The sequence below is a fragment of the Oncorhynchus clarkii genome, chromosome 11, assembly GCF_045791955.1.
Source record: "Oncorhynchus clarkii lewisi isolate Uvic-CL-2024 chromosome 11, UVic_Ocla_1.0, whole genome shotgun sequence".
In the NCBI taxonomy this organism is placed as follows: domain Eukaryota; kingdom Metazoa; phylum Chordata; class Actinopteri; order Salmoniformes; family Salmonidae; genus Oncorhynchus; species Oncorhynchus clarkii.
The window spans coordinates 13,576,686-13,596,410 of NC_092157.1; the positions used below are offsets into that span (position 1 = coordinate 13,576,686).

Here is a 19,725-nt window from a genome sequence, read left to right on the forward strand (position 1 = left end):
CGTTATCATACGGTCATCCAGAACAGCTGGTTACAATTGTAATTTCTTATAAGCGTCCGGATTAGTCTCCCCCTCATTGAAAGTGGCAGCTCTAGCCTTTAGCTCGATGCGGATGTTGCCTGTAATCCATGGCTTTTGGTTGGGATATGTACGTATGGTCACTGTGGGGATGACGTCATCAATGCACTTATTGATGAAGCCGGTGACTGAGGTGGTGTACTCCTCAATGCCATTGGATGAATCCTGGAACATATTCCAGTCTGTGCTTGCAAAACAGTCCTGTAGTGTAGCATCCGTGTCATCTGATCACTTCCGTATTGAGCGAGTCACGGGTACTTCCTGCTTTAGTTTTTGCTTGTAGGAGGATAGAATTATGGTCAGATTTTCCAAATGGAGGGCGGGGGAGAGCTTTGTATGCATCTCTGTGTGTGGAGTGAAGGTGGTCTAGGATTTTCTTTCCTCTGGTTGCACATGAGACATGCTGGTAAAGATTTGGTAAAACTAATTTAAGTTTGCCTGCATGAAAGTCCCCAGAAACTAGGAGCACCGCTTCTGGGTGAGCAATAATATAGATGAGAACTCTCTTGGTAGAGAGTGTGGTCTACAGCTTATCATAAGGTACTCTCTCTCAGGCAAGAAATACCTCAAGACTTCTTTAAAATTAGACATCGCGCACCAGCTGTTATTGACAAATATGCACACACCCCCACCCATCATCTTACCAGACGTAGCTTCTCTGTTCTGCCGGTGCATGGAAAATCCCGCCAGGTCTATGTTATCCGTATCAACGTTCAGCCACGTCTCTATGAAACATAAGATATTACAGTTTTTTATGTGCCGTTGATAGGATAATCTTAATCGTAGGTCGTTTTCGTTTTCCAATGATTGCACGTTAGCAAGAAGAACGGATGGCAGCCTATCGATAATTCTCTTATATTACGGCATACACGACATTACAGCTGGAACTTAATTTGGCCAAGGAAAATGGCTCAACAGAATGAAATCCTCAAAAACAGTTTTGAACAGGCCTATATTGCAGCCACTATCAACAAAGTTGATTGCCTACCGTAGACCTACCCAATAAATGACAGCAATAGGCAAATGCTTTTTATTTTACAACAGGCCTATAATAATAATAATTTTTACTATTAATGACTAAACAGTTGCTAATAAATACGAAAATAAATAAATGAAAATTGCATCAAACCTGAACAGTGACTTGCACACAGTCCATTTGGCTGTGCAATATTGTTGTCCATTACAATATTCTTCCGTAACTTTAGTTTTACTTCAATGAAAATAACTCCATCTTCACAATCAACAGTATCCTAGGCAAAGGCTCCTATTACTTGCTCTCTCTTTCTTTCTCTCTCCCCAGCAGCAGGTGCACGTGAGGTGAGCAGCTGGAACCAGTGTCAGCTGGACATGAGCTATACGTTTTATTGAGTTGCAATTAGCTGACATAGATAACAAGCTTGCACAGTTCTCATCAAACAAACATTAAACGATCAGAGAACAGGTCCAATCGGCTCATGTCTGTAAATCAATTTTAATTGCACATAACCGAGACTGTGGAAATTATATCAGAACAGACCCAGAGCTGAGACAAAAGTCCAAATTTAGGATCTTGGAATTTTAGGTCAGTTGGACCCGTGAAGACATTTAACACAGACACACATAGTGGCATTTATTTTCCATAGACCTCTTTCTTCTGAAGCCAGTCAGAATGTCCTTCAGATTGCAGTGCTAGCTGTGCCACTAGAGATTCTGGGTTCGCGTCCAGGCTCTGTTGGAGCTGGCCGCGACTGGGAGACCCATGGGGCAGCGCACAATTGGTCCAGCGTCGTCCGGGTTTGGGAAGGTTTTGGCTGGCAGGGATATCCTTGTCCCATCAAGCACTAGCGACCCCTGTGGCATGCCGGGCGCAGTGCACACTGACACGGTCGCCAGGTGCACGAAGTGTCCTCCAACACATTGGTGTGCGGTATCCACTTGGTAGTTACAGTCTTGTCTCATCGCTGCAACTCCCGTACGGACTCGGGAGTGGCGAAGATTGAGAGCCATGCATCCCCTGAAACACAACCCAACCAAACTGCACTGCTTCTTGACACAATGCTCATTTAACCTGGAAGCCAGCCAATAAAATTAAACATTTAAACAATTTAAAAATCGGGGGATCACGTGACCCTTGAACGAGATGGCCGCATGAACTAAGAGCTCCGCATAAGTAGTTTCCAATTCCTAATCTTACCTCCACTTCGTTCAAACTCATTTAGGTTTTGTCAAAAAGACGACCTCGCACTCTGTCATCCTTTCTGAGCTGAGATCCCAACGTACAGAACTCAACATCAAATTAGATGGCATTAACTCTCAGCTCAGTGTGATAGGGGGCAAGGTGACAACCCTGGAAAATGCTTTGCCTGACATCAACAACAAGAGAACCGTCAACGCGGGGCACCTGGACGAGAATGAATGAAAACAGAATGAAAACAGACATTTCTCCAAACTGTAAAAGATGTACCTCTGAAAGTGGAACCTACAGTATATGCACGTATTTTGGAGCTGTAGAGAGATTGCCAGATTTTGGCAATCTATACATACTGCTGCACAGAAAATACTAGGGAGAATACACAGGGAGTTTGCGCAGGTCTCCTACCTGGCATAGCCATACTCCCTGTGAGCCCCCTCCCCCCCCCCCAAGACATTTTTGGGGCTGACTCTCGGGCTTCCTTCCGCGCCGCCGTGCTTGCTTCGCCAACTCCATTCTCCGATAACCTTCCGCGCACTGCTCCATCGAATCCCAAGCGGGCTCCGGCACTCTCCCTGGGTCGACAGCCCACCTGTCTATCTCCTCCCAAGAAGTATAGTCCATCCTGTACTCCTCTTTGGGCTGCTCCTGTTGCCTCTTCTCCTGCTGCACCTTTGGGCGGCTACACTCCCCTGGTTTAGCCCAGGGTCCTCTCCCTTCGAGGATTTCCTCCCATGTCCAGAAATCCTTATTACGCATCTCCTCTTTGGGCTGCTCCTGCCTGTTGACACGCTGCTTGGTCCTTTTGTGGTGGGTGATTCTGTAGCGGTTTTCTAGGTGTGAAGGAGAGTCGGACCAAAATGCAGCGTGTTGATTGCGATCCATGTTTAATGAACGAACGTAAAACACGAATTAATAACAAACACTACAAAACAAAGAACTTAACGAAAACCGAAACAGCCTATACTTGTGTAAACTAACACCGAGACAGGAACAACGACACATAGGACAATCACCCACAAAACACTCAAAGAATATGGCTGCCTAAATATGGTTCCCAATCAGAGACAACGATAAACACCTGCCTCTGATTGAGAACCACTCCAGACAGCCATAGACTTTGCTAGATCACCCCACTAGCTACAATCCCAATACATACCAAAACCCCAAGACAAAACACACCACAATACAAAAACCCCATGCCACACCCTGGCCTGACCCAATACATGAAGATAAACACAAAATACTTCGACCAGGGCATGACACCTTTATATAATTTTACACACTTTTGTATTTATTTTACTATCTCAGTTGTCAGTGTTTTGGGGTCAAACTGGAGGAAATTGTGAAAAAAGTCAATAGATGGAAGAATTGCAGAGTTAATAAAAAATCATGCAATTGTTGATTAGATTCTGTTTTATTATTAATAGGATATTTTCTCTTGAACCATAAGGCCTATCTACTAGACACTCATGGGCAATATGGACGCAGATATAAACAATTAAAACTATACATTAATAAATTTTTGAATAGTTATTATTATCAAAGTTATAAATTACCAAAGTTCTGATAGATTGCCACAGATTTTCTGTTAATTACCAAAATTACGGAAGATCCGGTAACTTTGATAAATTACCGGTAGCTTTGAATCAAATCAAATCAAATCTATTTATATAGCCCTTCGTACATCAGCTGATATCTCAAAGTGCTGTACAGAAACCCAGCCTAAAACCCCAAACAGCAAGCAATGCAGGTGTAGAAGCACGGTGGCTAGGAAAAACTCCCTAGAAAGGCCAAAACCTAGGAAGAAACCTAGAGAGGAACCAGGCTATGTGGGGTGGCCAGTCCTCTTCTGGCTGTGCCGGGTGGAGATTATAACAGAACATGGCCAAGATGTTCAAATGTTCATAAATGACCAGCATGGTCGAATAATAATAAGGCAGAACAGTTGAAACTGGAGCAGCAGCACAGCCAGGTGGACTGGGGACAGCAAGGAGTCATCATGTCAGGTAGTCCTGGGGCATGGTCCTAGGGCTCAGGTCCTCCGAGAGAGAGAAAGAGAGAAGGAGAGAATTAGAGAACGCACACTTAGATTCACACAGGACACCGAATAGGACAGGAGAAGTACTCCAGATATAACAAACTGACCCTAGCCCCCCGACACATAAACTACTGCAGCATAAATACTGGAGGCTGAGACAGGAGGGGTCAGGAGACACTGTGGCCCCATCCGAGGACACCCCCGGACAGGGCCAAACAGGAAGGATATAACCCCACCCACTTTGCCAAAGCACAGCCCCCACAACACTAGAGGGATATCTTCAACCACCAACTTACCATCCTGAGACAAGGCTGAGTATAGCCCACAAAGACCTCCGCCACGGCACAACCCAAGGGGGGGGGGGGGGCGCCAACCCAGACAGGATGACCACATCAGTGACTCAACCCACTCAGGTGACGCACCCCCTCCAGGGACGGCATGAGAGAGCCCCAGTAAAGCCAGTGACTCAGCCCCTGTAATAGGGTTAGAGGCAGAGAATCCCAGTGGAAAGAGGGGAACCGGCCAGGCAGAGACAGCAAGGGCGGTTCGTTGCTCCAGAGCCTTTCCGTTCACCCTCCCACTCCTGGGCCAGACTACACTCAATCATATGACCCACTGAAGAGATGAGTCTTCAGTAGAGACTTAAAGGTTGAGACCGAGTTTGCGTCTCTGACATGGGTAGGCAGACCGTTCCATAAAAATGGAGCTCTATAGGAGAAAGCCCTGCCTCCAGCTGTTTGCTTAAAAATTCTAGGGACAATTAGGAGGCCTGCGTCTTGTGACCGTAGCGTACGTGTAGGTATGTACGGCAGGACCAAATCAGAGAGATAGGTAGGAGCAAGCCCATGTAATGCTTTGTAGGTTAGCAGTAAAACCTTGAAATCAGCCCTTGCTTTGACAGGAAGCCAGTGTAGAGAGGCTAGCACTGGAGTAATATGATCCAATTTTTTGGTTCTAGTCAGGATTCTAGCAGCCGTATTTAGCACTAACTGAAGTTTATTTAGTGCTTTATCCGGGTAGCCGGAAAGTAGAGCATTGCAGTAGTCTAACCTGGAAGTGACAAAAGCATGGATTAATTTTTCTGCATCATTTTTGGACAGAAAGTTTCTGATTTTTGCAATGTTACGTAGATGGAAAAAAGCTGTCCTTGAAATGGTCTTGATATGTTCTTCAAAAGAGAGATCAGGGTCCAGAGTAACGCCGAGGTCCTTCACAGTTTTATTTGAGACGACTGTACAACCATTAAGATTAATTGTCAGATTCAACAGAAGATCTCTTTGTTTCTTGGGACCTAGAACAAGCATCTCTGTTTTGTCCGAGTTTAAAAGTAGAAAGTTTGCAGCCATCCACTTCCTTATGTCTGAAACACATTCTTCTAGCAAGGGCAATTTTGGGGCTTCACCATGTTTAATTGAAATGTACAGCTGTGTGTCATCCGCATAGCAGTGAAAGTTAACATTATGTTTTCGAATGACATCCCCAAGAGGTAAAATATATAGTGAAAACAATAGTGGTCCTAAAACGGAACCTTGAGGAACACCGAAATTTACAGTTGATTTGTCAGAGGACAAACCATTCACAGAGACAAACTGATATCTTTCCGACAGATAAGATCTAAACCAGGCCAGAACTTGTCCGTGTAGACCAATTTGGGTTTCCAATCTCTCCAAAAGAATGTGGTGATCGATGGTATCAAAAGCAGCACTAAGGTCTAGGAGCACGAGGACAGATGCAGAGCCTCGGTCCGATGCCATTAAAATGTCATTTACCACCTTCACAAGTGCCGTCTCAGTGCTATGATGGGGTCTAAAACCAGACTGAAGCATTTCGTATACATTGTTTGTCTTCAGGAAGGCAGTGAGTTGTTGCGCAACAGCCTTTTCTAAAATTTTTGAGAGGAATGGAAGATTCGATATAGGCCGATAGTTTTTTATATTTTCTGGGTCAAGGTTTGGCTTTTTCAAGAGAGGCTTTATTACTGCCACTTTTAGTGAGTTTGGTACACATCCGGTGGATAGAGAGCCGTTTATTATGTTCAACATAGGAGGGCCAAGCACAGGAAGCAGCTCTTTCAGTAGTTTAGTTGGAATAGGGTCCAGTATGCAGCTTGAAGGTTTAGAGGCCATGATTATTTTCATCATTGTGTCAAGAGATATAGTACTAAAACACTTGAGCGTCTCTCTTGATCCTAGGTCCTGGCAGAGTTGTGCAGACTCAGGACAACTGAGCTTTGAAGGAATACGCAGATTTAAGGAGGAGTCCGTAATTTGCTTTCTAATAATCATAATCTTTTCCTCAAAGAAGTTCATGAATTTATCACTGCTAAAGTGAAAGTCATCCTCTCTTGGGGAATGCTGCTTTTTAGTTAGCTTTGCGACAGTATCAAAAAGGAATTTCGGATTGTTCTTATTTTCCTCAATTAAGTTAGAAAAATAGGATGATCGAGCAGCAGTAAGGGCTCTTCGGTACTGCACAGTACTGTCTTTCCAAGCTAGTCGGAAGACTTCCAGTTTGGTGTGGCGCCATTTCCGTTCCAATTTTCTGGAAGCTTGCTTCAGAGCTCGGGTATTTTCTGTGTACCAGGGAGCTAGTTTCTTATGAGAAATGTTTTTAGTTTTTAGGGGTGCAACTGCATCTAGGGTATTGCGCAAGGTTAAGTTGAGTTCCTCAGTTAGGTGGTTAACTGATTTTTGTCCTCTGGCGTCCTTTGGTAGACAGAGGGAATCTGGAAGGACATCAAGGAATCTTTGTGTTGTCTGTGAATTTATAGCACGACTTTTGATGATCCTTGGTTGGGGTCTGAGCAGATTATTTGTTGCAATTGCAAACGTAATAAAATGGTGGTCCGATAGTCCAGGATTATGAGGAAAAACATTAAGATCGACAACATTTATTCCATGGGACAAAACTAGGTCCAGCGTATGACTGTGACAGTGAGTGGGTCCAGAGACATGTTGGACAAAACCCACTGAGTCGATGATGGCTCCGAAAGCCTTTTGGAGTGGGTCTGTGGACTTTTCCATGTGAATATTAAAGTCACCAAAGATTATAATATTATCCGCTATGACTACAAGGTCCGATAGGAATTCAGGGAACTCAGTGAGGAACTTTGCAACCCTAAACATTACCATGTAGGCTTGCTTTGTTGTTTTTATTTATATTTATGTTTTGTCCATGTCGGCATATTTCCTACCAGAGATTTATCTGGTTTAGTATCCTGAAATACAGTAGTTCTTCAGTTCCCCCTCACCAGTTTTCATCCGATGCATGGGCCCACCAAACCAACTGTATCCAAGAGAAAGTGTGCATGAGTTATATGGCCTACCGTGAAAGGTATAAAGTACACAAGACATTCAACTTTCCATTAGCACAAATTTTATTCCGTAGTAGTTTGCAGGTAACTGAGTCTGTAGTGACTTACCCAGTGGTAGATACAATAGACCAATTTAGGCTTCAGCACTAGAGTACTGTTCCAGATGCCAAAGGGTCTCATCACCTTGTCAGCTCCTACTGTAGGTGTGAAATGATCCCCCCTTTCTCTTAATTTCTCTTTTCATATTTTAGAGACAGCTGTGAGGGGAAATGTAGAGGTGAAAGTGACAGCCATCAGGGCAGACCTGAGGATTGAACCTCCGTCTGGGGCAATGTGTTGTCCTGAGTTGGCAGCGCTAAACCAGATTCTGACACAAACTGTTCCCCTCTGCCGTTGCCTCTTCTGGTCTTAGACTCCCTCCCACTGTCTGTCCATTTGGGTTGCCAGTACCGGCCTGACTTCTGACTTCGGCCTGACTTCTAATCCCCCATTGCCTCCCTCCGAACTCCTACACAGTGTGCCCAAGCATAACGTTTCACAAAGGGAATCCCACTTGGCTTTCACAGACTGCTCATTACTGGGAGTTTGGAGGGCTATTTGATAAAATGGTAAAAATTTGATAAAATAAAAAAATCCATTGGTTAATAAAAATAGGCTTAAGGAGATTTAGTGGATTAATTAGCTATCCACAACAACCCAAAACCACAATTGGATGATGGGGCTGAGTGATTTCTCCGCTTTTTCTAATCTGCTTCTGGCTTCTTTAAAGTGATTCCTTGAAGACCAATACATGTGTGTTTGCTTTAACTGAGTTTGGTGTATTTATTAAGGATTAGGTTTTTCCAGGAGATGGGAGTCCAACTCCCTGGACATATTACACAACCTGCAGTCCAGTTGTGCAAATAATCCTGCAGCAAAATCACTACTTCCACCTCTTAACCTACCCCTCGTGATTCTGACACCATTCTGTACTGCTCAATGCAGTAAATAGTCATTTAAACAAGACATGTGGATCCATCTGTACACCAGACCCACATAAACAAATACTACAGCTGACTATAGAATCCTACAGTACTTACTATAGTATTCTGTAGTAAACTGTAGAAGACTGTAGCATACACAACTGTAGTATCCCTCTAACATGTGTAGTACTTACTATATAATATTGTAGTATACTGTAGAATACTATAGTAAATACTACAGTATTATCCACACAAAAAACACTGTAGTAAATTTGACACTAATGTCCGCAAAAACACAACACTTTTAAAACTATAGTAAACACTACAGTATTTAATTTGCATATACCCTGCCCATTCTCCTCCCCCATATCCCAGTTTGCCCCCCATAGAAACCTACATGCCAAGTTTAGACCATATATCTTTGCAGGCTTTAGACAAGAGCAAAACCTCTGAACTATCCGTTCAGACCCAAGTCCTACCTACCTACAGGTTATGGAAGTTGCGCTTTTTTAGTATTTCTCTAGTAGGTTTCCTCAAGGAGAAAGCCTCCACATCTATCAAATACAGTAAAACACAAATACTACAGTAATGTCCGCAAAAACACTACAGTAAATACTACATTATACTACAGTCCACTAAAACACTACAGTAAATACTACAGTATACTACAGTCCACCAAAACACTACAATAAACACTACAGTCCACCAAAACACTACAGTAAATACTACAGTATACTACAGTCCACCAAAACTCTACAGTAAATACTACAATATACCACAGTCTGCAAAAACACTACATTAATTACTATAGTATCACGCCTGCTCCCGCTCTCCCTCTTTGGTGCTCAAGGGCGCCAGGCTGCCCTTCATAACGCATACCTGTCACCACCATTACGCACAGCTGCGCAATATTGAACTCACCTGGACTCCATTACCTTGTTGATTACACCCTCTATATCTGTGTGCTCCTCAGTTTTTTCCATGTCAGCATTGATTTTTCCCCTGTCCAGACGCTATTCCTGTTCTGTTTCGTGTCCGTATTTCATTAAATGTTCGCTCCCTGTACCTGCTTCTCGTCTACCAGCGTCGATCCTTACATATATTATATACTACAGTTTTCTTTTACTACAATATTTGTACTATAGTTAACTGTAAACGCTATGGTATAGTACAGTATACTACAGCAAATAGTACAGTATTCACTGTAGTGTTTTTTCAGACATTAGACTTTCGTCTGCAAAAACACTACTGTGAATGTTATAGTATTTATACCATAGTGAACTATAGTATTTTTTCATGTGGGGAGTTTCCGTAGAAGACATTATGAATGCTGTTATGAATTGAGCTGGCAGGCCTCCTCCCACTCACTAACAGAAGGTTGTTGATGAATGTTACCCTGCCAAACATCAGGGCAAAAAACTCTGGGTCCTGACAATCACTTAGTTTTCACTTTCTCAACTTCTCTCTTTACTCACAATGACTAGCTGCTTGCTCTTGTAGCTAAGTCACAGATGGATCCATCACTGGGATGGCACATTCTCCACATCAATACAAGTGGGATGGAGGGGGTTCTGTGACTGAGGAGTGACATGCTGACTGACTGACATGCTCACTGACTAACATTCTGACTGACTGACATGCTGATTAACTGACATGCTGATTGACTGACATGCTGATTGACTGACATGCTGATTGACTGACATGCAGAGTGACTGACTGACATGCTGAGTGACTAACATGCTGGCTGACTGACTGCCTGCCTGACTGACATGCTGACTGATTGACTGACATAATGAGTGACTGATGTGCTGACTGGCTGACTGACTGACTGACATGTTGACTGACTGACTGACTGACTAACTGGCATGCTGACTGACTGGCATGCTAAATGATTGACTGACAGGCTGACATGCTGACTGACATGATGACTGACATGCTGATTGACTGAATGACATGCTTACTGATTGATATTTTGACTGACTGACTGACATGCTGACTGAATTACATGCTGACTGACTGACTGACTGACTGACAGCTCATTGAGGTCATCATAGGAGGAACTAGACCCCTTCCGTCACTGGCTATAGCACTTATATACCTTTGTCTCTGCCTCCAGCTCTGTGAAATACAACTACTGGCCTATAATAGGTACTGTACTTCTGTCCCTGAACACTGACCCCTGCAATCATACAGAACTCAAGTGGCAGGCTGGCAAGATTGCCCATAAGGTGTTATTCTTTATGTTTGAAGGGAGGGAAATACATGGGTTTTCTGTGGTTTCAGTTGCCTTCCGTTTGTTAAAATGATTGGTGTGCAGTAATCGACAATTTAGAATGTCATTTAAGCCTTGTTGTATCATTTTTGAATCCCAATATAACTAGCTACAAGTTGTATTTCCTATCAAAGGAAAGCAGAATGTTTCTCTGACTCTTATAACATGATTAGCAACCCAAATCCCAACAGACCTCCAGTCTAAACCTTGAGAGGGCACACACACACACAAATGTTTGCACACACACAATAAACAGGCACACACATTGACATGCACAGCGTACAATTTATGTACTATTTTACAATCCATGAACATTCTGCCACAGATGCAGTATGATTGGATTACAAGGACAACATTTTCCTTTTGTGTTGGTGTGACTGCGCGTTGGTGTGTGTTAATGAGGCAATATGCTTCTGAAATCCTCGGAGAGGGAACATGTGTGGCACAGAATGTTGTGTTCAGATTGGGTGTAACAGGCAGCCACGCCACGTTAGTTGTTGCCTCTCCAGAGACAACAGTGACTTTTAGAGGACTCACGTGTACATTGTCTCGGAACCTCCGCTCCGCTGTCTTAGGATGTTTTCACACTTGGTCCCTTTCAGCCAATTGTTGAGAACTCAGTGCGGTTTACGTAATTTTTAGTGCAGTGTGAACAGGAACTCAGACCCCTCAAAAGACCCCATGAAGCGAACCCGAACTGAGACCATCTCGAGAACAGTTGCGGTCGGTGCTGCTTAAGATGAGGGAGGATTCTTTTTTTACATGATCAGCATTACACCATAATGGATGACTGTCATTCATATTCCATTCACCCAGCTCAATGTAACATTGATAGGTTTAGGCTACTACATAATACTCAAATTTGACCTGTACCCATCATGAGGTTGCAACAACCTAGCCTATAAATTAAGGTTTACAGCGTAGGTGCACAGGTCCAGAGAATTTTGAGTAATGTGACAGACAGTGACACATACTGCCTTGCACACCCTTGCCTGCATCTAGCTGATCTAGGGTGTAATCATTAGTCCATTAGTCCAACAATTGCAAATGAGAGTTTCTATTGGACAAATTCCGTTTGCTTCCGTTTAAGAAAGGTTTTTCAACAGAATCGGTGGAATGAATACACCCCTGATCACACGCAAACAGTTCACTTTCATAGCAGCCACATAAAAACTGCATGATCACTTTGCTCATTGTATAATTCCTTCTCACAACTGTCTACGTGCTCTCCTCCTCTCACCTTTTCCCTTCGCTTGTGGACTTCAGTGCACCACACATCAGCTGTCTGTGACCAGGCGAAGTAACATTTCCAAGCCATCATGACTGCTAACCGCTACACACAGCCTACATCGCTGTCACGTCATAGTCAACTAGAACCACTAGAACTAACTTGTTAGTAAGCCCTCTACAATCATGCAGTACAGTGTACAGTCAGCAAGCAGTTTAGCAGTTACACCGGCAGGCCCCAGTGGCAATAAATTAATAAAACCAAAAGCTACCTTGACTTGGAAGAGTTCCAGTGTTAGATAGCCCTAGCCTGTTAGCTAACATAGTATCCCTCTCTGTTTGAGCCGGGTGTATGAGTAGGCTAAACTAGCTAGCGGCATTTGCTAGCTAAGTGAATGTAAAATAAATTAAAAAATAGGTTTTGTATTGAAGTCAATGTATCCGGAGGAGGACAGAAGCTAGCTGTTCTCCGGTTACACAATGGTGCTACCCTATAGAGTGCTGCTGAGGCTGCTGTAGACCTTCCTTACAAATCAGCATGTTTTAATAACTTATTTGGTGACATTGATATATTAAGTATAGTTTTATCTAAAAATTATACCTTTTTGAATGTTTCACTATTTGTATGAAATTCACTGAGGGGGATGGTCCTCCTCTGAGGAGCCTCCACTACTCAAGAGTTGGTCTGACATCGATTAGCCTGAATTTCGTGGTCTGGTTCCAATTTTTTTAAGGCAATGTGAAAAGTAAGCTCCCCAAGTTCGCTTGTCATTATTCCCTCGCCACACACTAGACTATTGCAACACCGTTTCCCCTGCCATAACTCCTCACACTAGACTACTGCATCACCGTTTTCCCTGCCATAACCCCTCACACTAGACTACTGCAATGCCGTTTCCCCTGCCATAACCCCTCACGCTAGACTACTGCAACACTGTTTCCCCTGCTATAAACCCTCACATTGGTGCCACAAAAGAGAGAAGATGATGTGCAGGTTGTGGAAGAAACATCCTGTTTATGGATATTGATTAGCAATTGTCAATAATGCACAGAAATTCCAAAATATGTGTGGAGTTTTATACAGGCACAAGGTTCAGATTATTTGTTTGCAATATGTGATCTAACGGCTAAGAGAGCTTCATAAGCATTTTATTTGATTGCGGGGTATGAATAGTGTGAGAAGACAACAACATATTTGGTGAGAATCACAACATAGGGTTCAAAGTCATTGCTATCTGGGATCCTTGGGGCGGCACCCCATTGACGTTGACATTTAAAATAGTTAAGGTAAGGGTTAAGGTTTGGGAAGGGTTATGGTTAAGGTTAGGGTAATGGCAGGGGTTAAGGTTAGGGTCAGGATTTAAGGTAGGGACGTCTCAAGGATCCCGGATAGCACTACATTGAGTGTACAATTTTCGATTAAAGCATTATTTAATCATTTATTTAATTGTTGTGTTATCAATGATATTTACATGTTAATATTATATTCTGATTATAATAATTATGTCTCATATTTTAACTAAATGCAATCTATTAGCTTCCAAAATGTAAGCACAGTAGGTATGTCTAGCTGTCTGATAACACGATCTGATGGAATGGCTTTTCCTGCACTTTGTAAAAACCCAGAGTGCGTTGAGTGAATGTTGGAAAAACATCTTGGTTCCTTTTCAAACATAGCAAAAGAGGACTCGGACCACAAAATAGGTGAAGTGAACTGGCAAAAGAGTTGAGTCCTCAATCAAAGGCAAGGGCAGTGTGAATACAAAGAGAACGGATATATTTTTTACCCCAGAGTTCAATTTAAAGGATACGGGGTGTTTTTTACATATAGTCCTCTTTAAAAGAACCAATCAGTCCTCCTTTAAGTGAACTTTGGGGTAACAATTTGTTTTAAATTGTACACCCAAAGTAGGACCCTTTAAAATGTTGTAATTTTCACCAAATATGTTGTCTTCTCACACTATTCAATCCCCACAATTGAATAAACATATTATGAAGCTCTCTTAGCATATAGGTCCCATATTGCAAAGAAATAATATGAACTAAATACTCCACAAATATTTTGTATTTTTTTGTGCATCCTTGGAAATCCCTAATCAATATCCAACAACAGCACACATTTTTTTCTGTGAAACTGGGGTGTAATCATCAGCCAAACAGTCAACTAAAACGAGAGTTTCTATTGGACAAATTCAGGTAGGTTCCTCCCCTTTTTCGTTCCATCTGCTTCTGTCTAAGAAACGTTTTGCAACAGAATCTGCGTAATGAATACACCCCTGCACATCATCATCATCATCTCTGTTTTGTGGCACCAATGTGAGAGGTTATGGGAAACAGTGTTGCAGTAGTCTAGTGTGTGGTGCTGGAATAATGACAAGTGAACCTGCCGAGCTTTGTGTTCACATTGCCCTAAAAAAGTTAACCAAACTCAGACCACCTCTCGAGATGATCTCAGTTCGGTTTTGGAGTGTTCATACTGTCCAAAAAGAGTTTCCAAAAATTTGGCTGAAACGGACCAAGTGTGAAAACCCTAAATCGGTTCAACCGCTAGGCCTCGAGCGCCCCACCTCTTGAAGCTAATGAGCAGTCATTATGTCTGCAACATTCTAACAGTGTAATTATTACATTTCATATATGCCATCGCAAAAATAATAATTTGGTTGTGTTTATGAAGGTCTTAGGTAACATTAGAATACAAAAGTAACACAATAACGTTTTCATTAATTTTCATTTCATTCATTCGTTTACTGTAGCCTATGTGTAAAAACACAAAACACTGCCACTAACACGATGCGCGGTCAAATGAGAAAAACATAATCATAAGTGCCATGTGTGCTTTGTAAATAGTGAAAATCTGCACAAAATTAATAATGGCATTATAATGAATGTAAGTGTCGATATGACAGCGGTCAAAAATAGTCAATTATTGTCAGCTCGTGCTTACATGGTGTGTGTCTTCACGCAATGGCATCAGTTGGAGCATGTCCTTTGTCACATAAACAACAAAAGCTGGTGAGTGTGTTGCTGATGTAGTTTTTTGCTTGAGATGTAGGGCCTGCTCTCTCAGGGATGACATTTAGAGCTAATAAGCAGCCTGTAACATTGTCACCGACTTGTTCTATCCAAACGGTACCAACCCTTCCTCCAACCCTTCCTCTCTCCTGTCTCACCGTTTAATTTGGCGGTAGCCCAGACACCTGCTCAGTGCGCACCGTTCTGGCTTTTTTGTGCTTAGGCATCGGAGGTTTAGGTTCAGGCTGAGGCTCAGAATACAAAGAATAAACATCAGAGATATCATGATTAATTTCTTCCCCACCATCTGTGTAGTTTTCATTCAGATATTCTCAATTACGCATGCTCTCACTGTGTACTCCAAGTAGACCAGAGTAGACTGATAAGACTGCTTGGACTGCTGTTCTTCATTCACCTGGTGATTACATAATGTTTGTTTCCCCTCGCTCATGAACTCACCCACTCTCCACCTTTCTCCCTCCCATCATACTTCATTTACCTGTTGTTATAGGTGTGAAATTAGCTTCGGTTCAGTTTCGACACAATTATCTGGGTGATTATCAACTGGGCACAGCACTTTCAACTGTCAGGAGAAGGAGCGGAGCAAGCCCTACTGTCAAGAGAAGGAGGGGCAACAGGGAAAACCATTATAAAAAATGAATGACAAGCCCTCCTAAAACTGCTTATAACTCCAGTTATTTGTGTGATATTTATTTTCTAACAACAACAGTATGTTATGTAGACTTATTTAAGAAAAGTCAAAGACAGAGGGAGGCATGACTTCAAAAAATGGCAGAGTAAAAATGTTTAAATAAGTTCATGAACAGTCCAAATGACTGCTTTAGCGGTTCTAGTGTTTAAGACGACTATATGTGAAAACACCCTTAGTGAAAAAGTGATTGGTCATGTTCAAATACTTTAGAAATGCATCCTACCTTCCTTAGATTGGTTGGATTGGTGGAAGTAAAAGGGTAGGAACATTGTCTTCACCTATCCAATCACTTATAGATCTATGCTTACCTAAATGAAAGGAAGGAAGCATTTCTCTTTACCCCTTTATCTTCCCAATTTCGTGGTATCCAATTGGTAGTTACAGTATTGTCTCATCCCTGCAACTCCGTACGGACTCGGGAGATGCGAAGGTCGAGAGCCGTGCGTCCTCCAAAACACAACCCAACCAAGCCGCACTGCTTCTTGACACAATGCCCACTTATCCCGGAAGCCAGCCGCACCAATGTGTCGGAGCAAACATTGTACACCTGGCAACCGTGTCAGCGTGCACTGCAACCGGCCCGCGGCAGGAGTTGCTAATACGCGATGGGACAAGGACATCCCTGCCGGCCAAACCCTCCCATAACCCGGACGACGCTGGACCAATTGTGCGCCACCCCATGGGTCTCCCGGTCGTGGCCGGCTGCAACAGAGCCTGTACTCGAACCTAGAATCTCTTGTGGCACAGCTAGCACTGCAATGTAGTGTCTTGGACCACTGCGCCACCTGGGAGGGCGGAAGGAAGCATTTCTGAAGTATTCAAACAGAGCCACTGTCGTCGGGGAAAGAGTTGACATAAGAGACCCTCTGGGGACATTTGTCCTCAGACCCAGCTGTGTGACGACATTTGTGGGGTGCACCTGACTGAAGAGGTGTGTGTGGCTCATAATGTATTAATTGGTTAAAGTGTGCATGTGTTGAACGATGATGAAGATAATGAATATTTATTTATCTGTGTACATGCTCTTCTCTGTGTGCCTTATCCACCTCTCTCACCCTACCCTCATATATTCCCATGCACACCTTTATGGCGCCACACTCCCATCAGTATTTCACACATCTAAAATGGTTATTAAGCTCCAACACATTTGTGAATTTAAGGACATAGAAATATTTATCCTAATGCGGGTAAATGGTGGATGGTGGAGGAAGGATGCGAACGAAACGGAAAGAAGCCCAAACATTTAATAGACCATCCCGAACCGTTAGCCAGACCCCCATGCTGGCTTCATCTCCTTCTTCATCTCTTCGCCTCATCTCTTCTCCCGCTCTGCACATGGCGGGGCACATGAGCTCGATAGACAGGCACAGGTTTAAGGCCGACAAATCACTTTAACAGTTTTTTGCCAAACAAAATGAAGTTTAGCACCAAACACCGTTACTTTAAAAACCCAAACGAATGCCGTTACTTTAAAAACCCAACCAAATACAGTTATTAAAAAACAACAACTGAACGCCGTTTCTTTGAAAACCCAACTGAACGCCGTTACTTTAAAACCCAACCGAACGCCGTTACTTTAAAAACTCAACCGAACGCCGTTAGTTTAAAACCCAACTGAACACTGTTACTTTAAAACCCAACTGAACACTGTTACTTTAAAACCCAACTGAACGCTGTTACTTTAAAAACTCAACCGAACGCCGTTACTTTAAAACCCAACCGAACGCCGTTACTTTAAAAACTCAACCGAACGCCGTTAGTTTAAAACCCAACTGAACACCGTTACTTTGAAAACCCAACCAAACACTGTTACTTTAAAACCGAACCGAACGCCTTTACTTTGAAAATCCAACTGAACACCGTTACTTTGAAAACCCAACTGAACACCGTTACTTTGAAAACCCAACCGAACACGGTTTCTTTGAAAACCAAACCCAACCGAACACTGTTACTTTAAAACCCAACCGAACACTGTTTCCTTAAAACCCAACTGAACACCGTTACTTTGAAAACCCAACCGAACACGGTTTCTTTGAAAACCAAACCCAACCGAACACTGTTACTTTAAAACCCAACCGAACACTGTTTCCTTAAAACCCAACTGAACACCGTTACTTTGAAAACCCAACCGAACACGGTTTCTTTGAAAACCAAACCCAACCGAACACTGTTACTTTAAAACCCAACCGAACACTGTTTCCTTAAAACCCAACTGAACACTGTTTCTTTAAAACCCAACTGAACACTGTTACTTTGAAAACCCAACCGAACACCGTTTCCTTGAAACCCAACTGAACACTGTTTCCTTAAAACCCAACTGAACACCGTTTCTTTAAAACCCAACCGAACACTGTTACTTTAAAACCCAACCGAACACTGTTTCCTTAAAACCCAACTGAACACCGTTTCTTTAAAACCCAACTGAACACCGTTACTTTGAAAACCCAACCGAACACGGTTTCTTTGAAAACCAAACCCAACCGAACACTGTTACTTTAAAACCCAACCGAACACTGTTTCCTTAAAACCCAACTGAACACCGTTTCTTTAAAACCCAACTGAACACTGTTACTTTGAAAACCCAACCGAACACCGTTTCCTTGAAACCCAACTGAACACTGATACTTTAAAACCCAACTGAACACTGTTTCCTTAAAACCCAACTGAACACTGTTTCTTTAAAACCCAACTGAACACTGTTACTTTAATACCCAACTGAACACCGTTACTTTAAAACCCAACTGAACACTGTTTCTTTAAAACCCAACTGAACACTGTTACTTTAAACCCCAACTGAACACTGTTACTTTAAAACCCAACTGAACACTGTTTATTTAAAACAAAACTGAACACTGTTACTTTAAAACCCAACTGAACACTGTTACTTTAAAACCCAACTGAACACTGTTACTTTAAAACCCAGGGGAACAGCTTAACTGGATTTACCATCTTATCTCTGACTTTGTCTTTGGACACACTGATGAAAAGTTTAGATTTTCTGACCTAACATTGTTATCTGTTTTGAAGTGATACTACTGTGGAATGAAAGGGCAGAAAAGATTGCTTCTACTATTGCAACCTGTGAGAGAGCATCAAGTAATGGGCTTATAGTATTGAAAATTCAATTTTATCTCTGGTTGCTTCTTAACTTACTGTGTCACTTTCACTGGGCAATAAGCTGACCTCAAAACTTCCTTGATTAAGTGAATCATGAAGAAAATATTTTATGATTCCTTTAAACATGTATGTTGTACTTGATATGACCCCATTGGCATTATGTTGGTCTTCATCAGATGTCCATGTATTACAATAGACTACTAATTTAAATATCCCCTCCAAGTTTTAGCTACAATTCCCTCTACAATCCCTACTCCTCATTTCCTCCAAGTGACTGAATATCTCTGCTACAGAAACCAAATCAAACAAATCAGATATTGCATTTAGCTTTTTTTTCATGCCTAGTATGAATATCTGAAAAGAGTCACACGGCAGACAGAGAGCTTGCACGATCACATCTGATGGTTTGAATTACGAGGAAATGAATCTGGTTATCCCAGACATCTGGTGTAAAGACACCAGCCCATTTCACTGATCAGATATTCTATCGGTCTTAACCAGAGTGTAGAGCGAAAGATGATTGTGTTTTGCTACATTACACACTTTGTCCTCTGTTGTTTTCTTTCCCTCCTCATTGCTATAGTCATACTGTTCATGTCTTCAGGGTAAATAGAAATCGTAAAGATATAATTGAAGATCACAATGTGTTGAAAATACAAATTAATTTTGTCAGTGTTTATGAAAGAAATTGTCACTGCATGGAATCGATGCAGATGTGTCACTAGTCACAACACCCTTCCCTATTCTTAAGGTTTTCCCCCCATTAATCGTATATTCACAACTCCTGTTGTCTGAGCATATATATTCAAAGGCTCAGTGAC

General features: G+C 42.3%; 1 protein-coding gene and 1 non-coding gene across 2 annotated transcripts in view; both read left to right on the forward strand.

Moving 5' to 3' along the window:
* Positions 1–19,725, forward strand: part of LOC139420222 (A-type potassium channel modulatory protein DPP6-like) — a 284,853-nt gene that overhangs the window by 177,301 nt on the left and 87,827 nt on the right. The window lies entirely within an intron of this gene.
* LOC139420747 (U7 small nuclear RNA) lies at positions 9,061–9,114 on the forward strand. The gene has a single exon (XR_011635535.1). It is a non-coding gene; the product is annotated as a U7 small nuclear RNA (small nuclear RNA).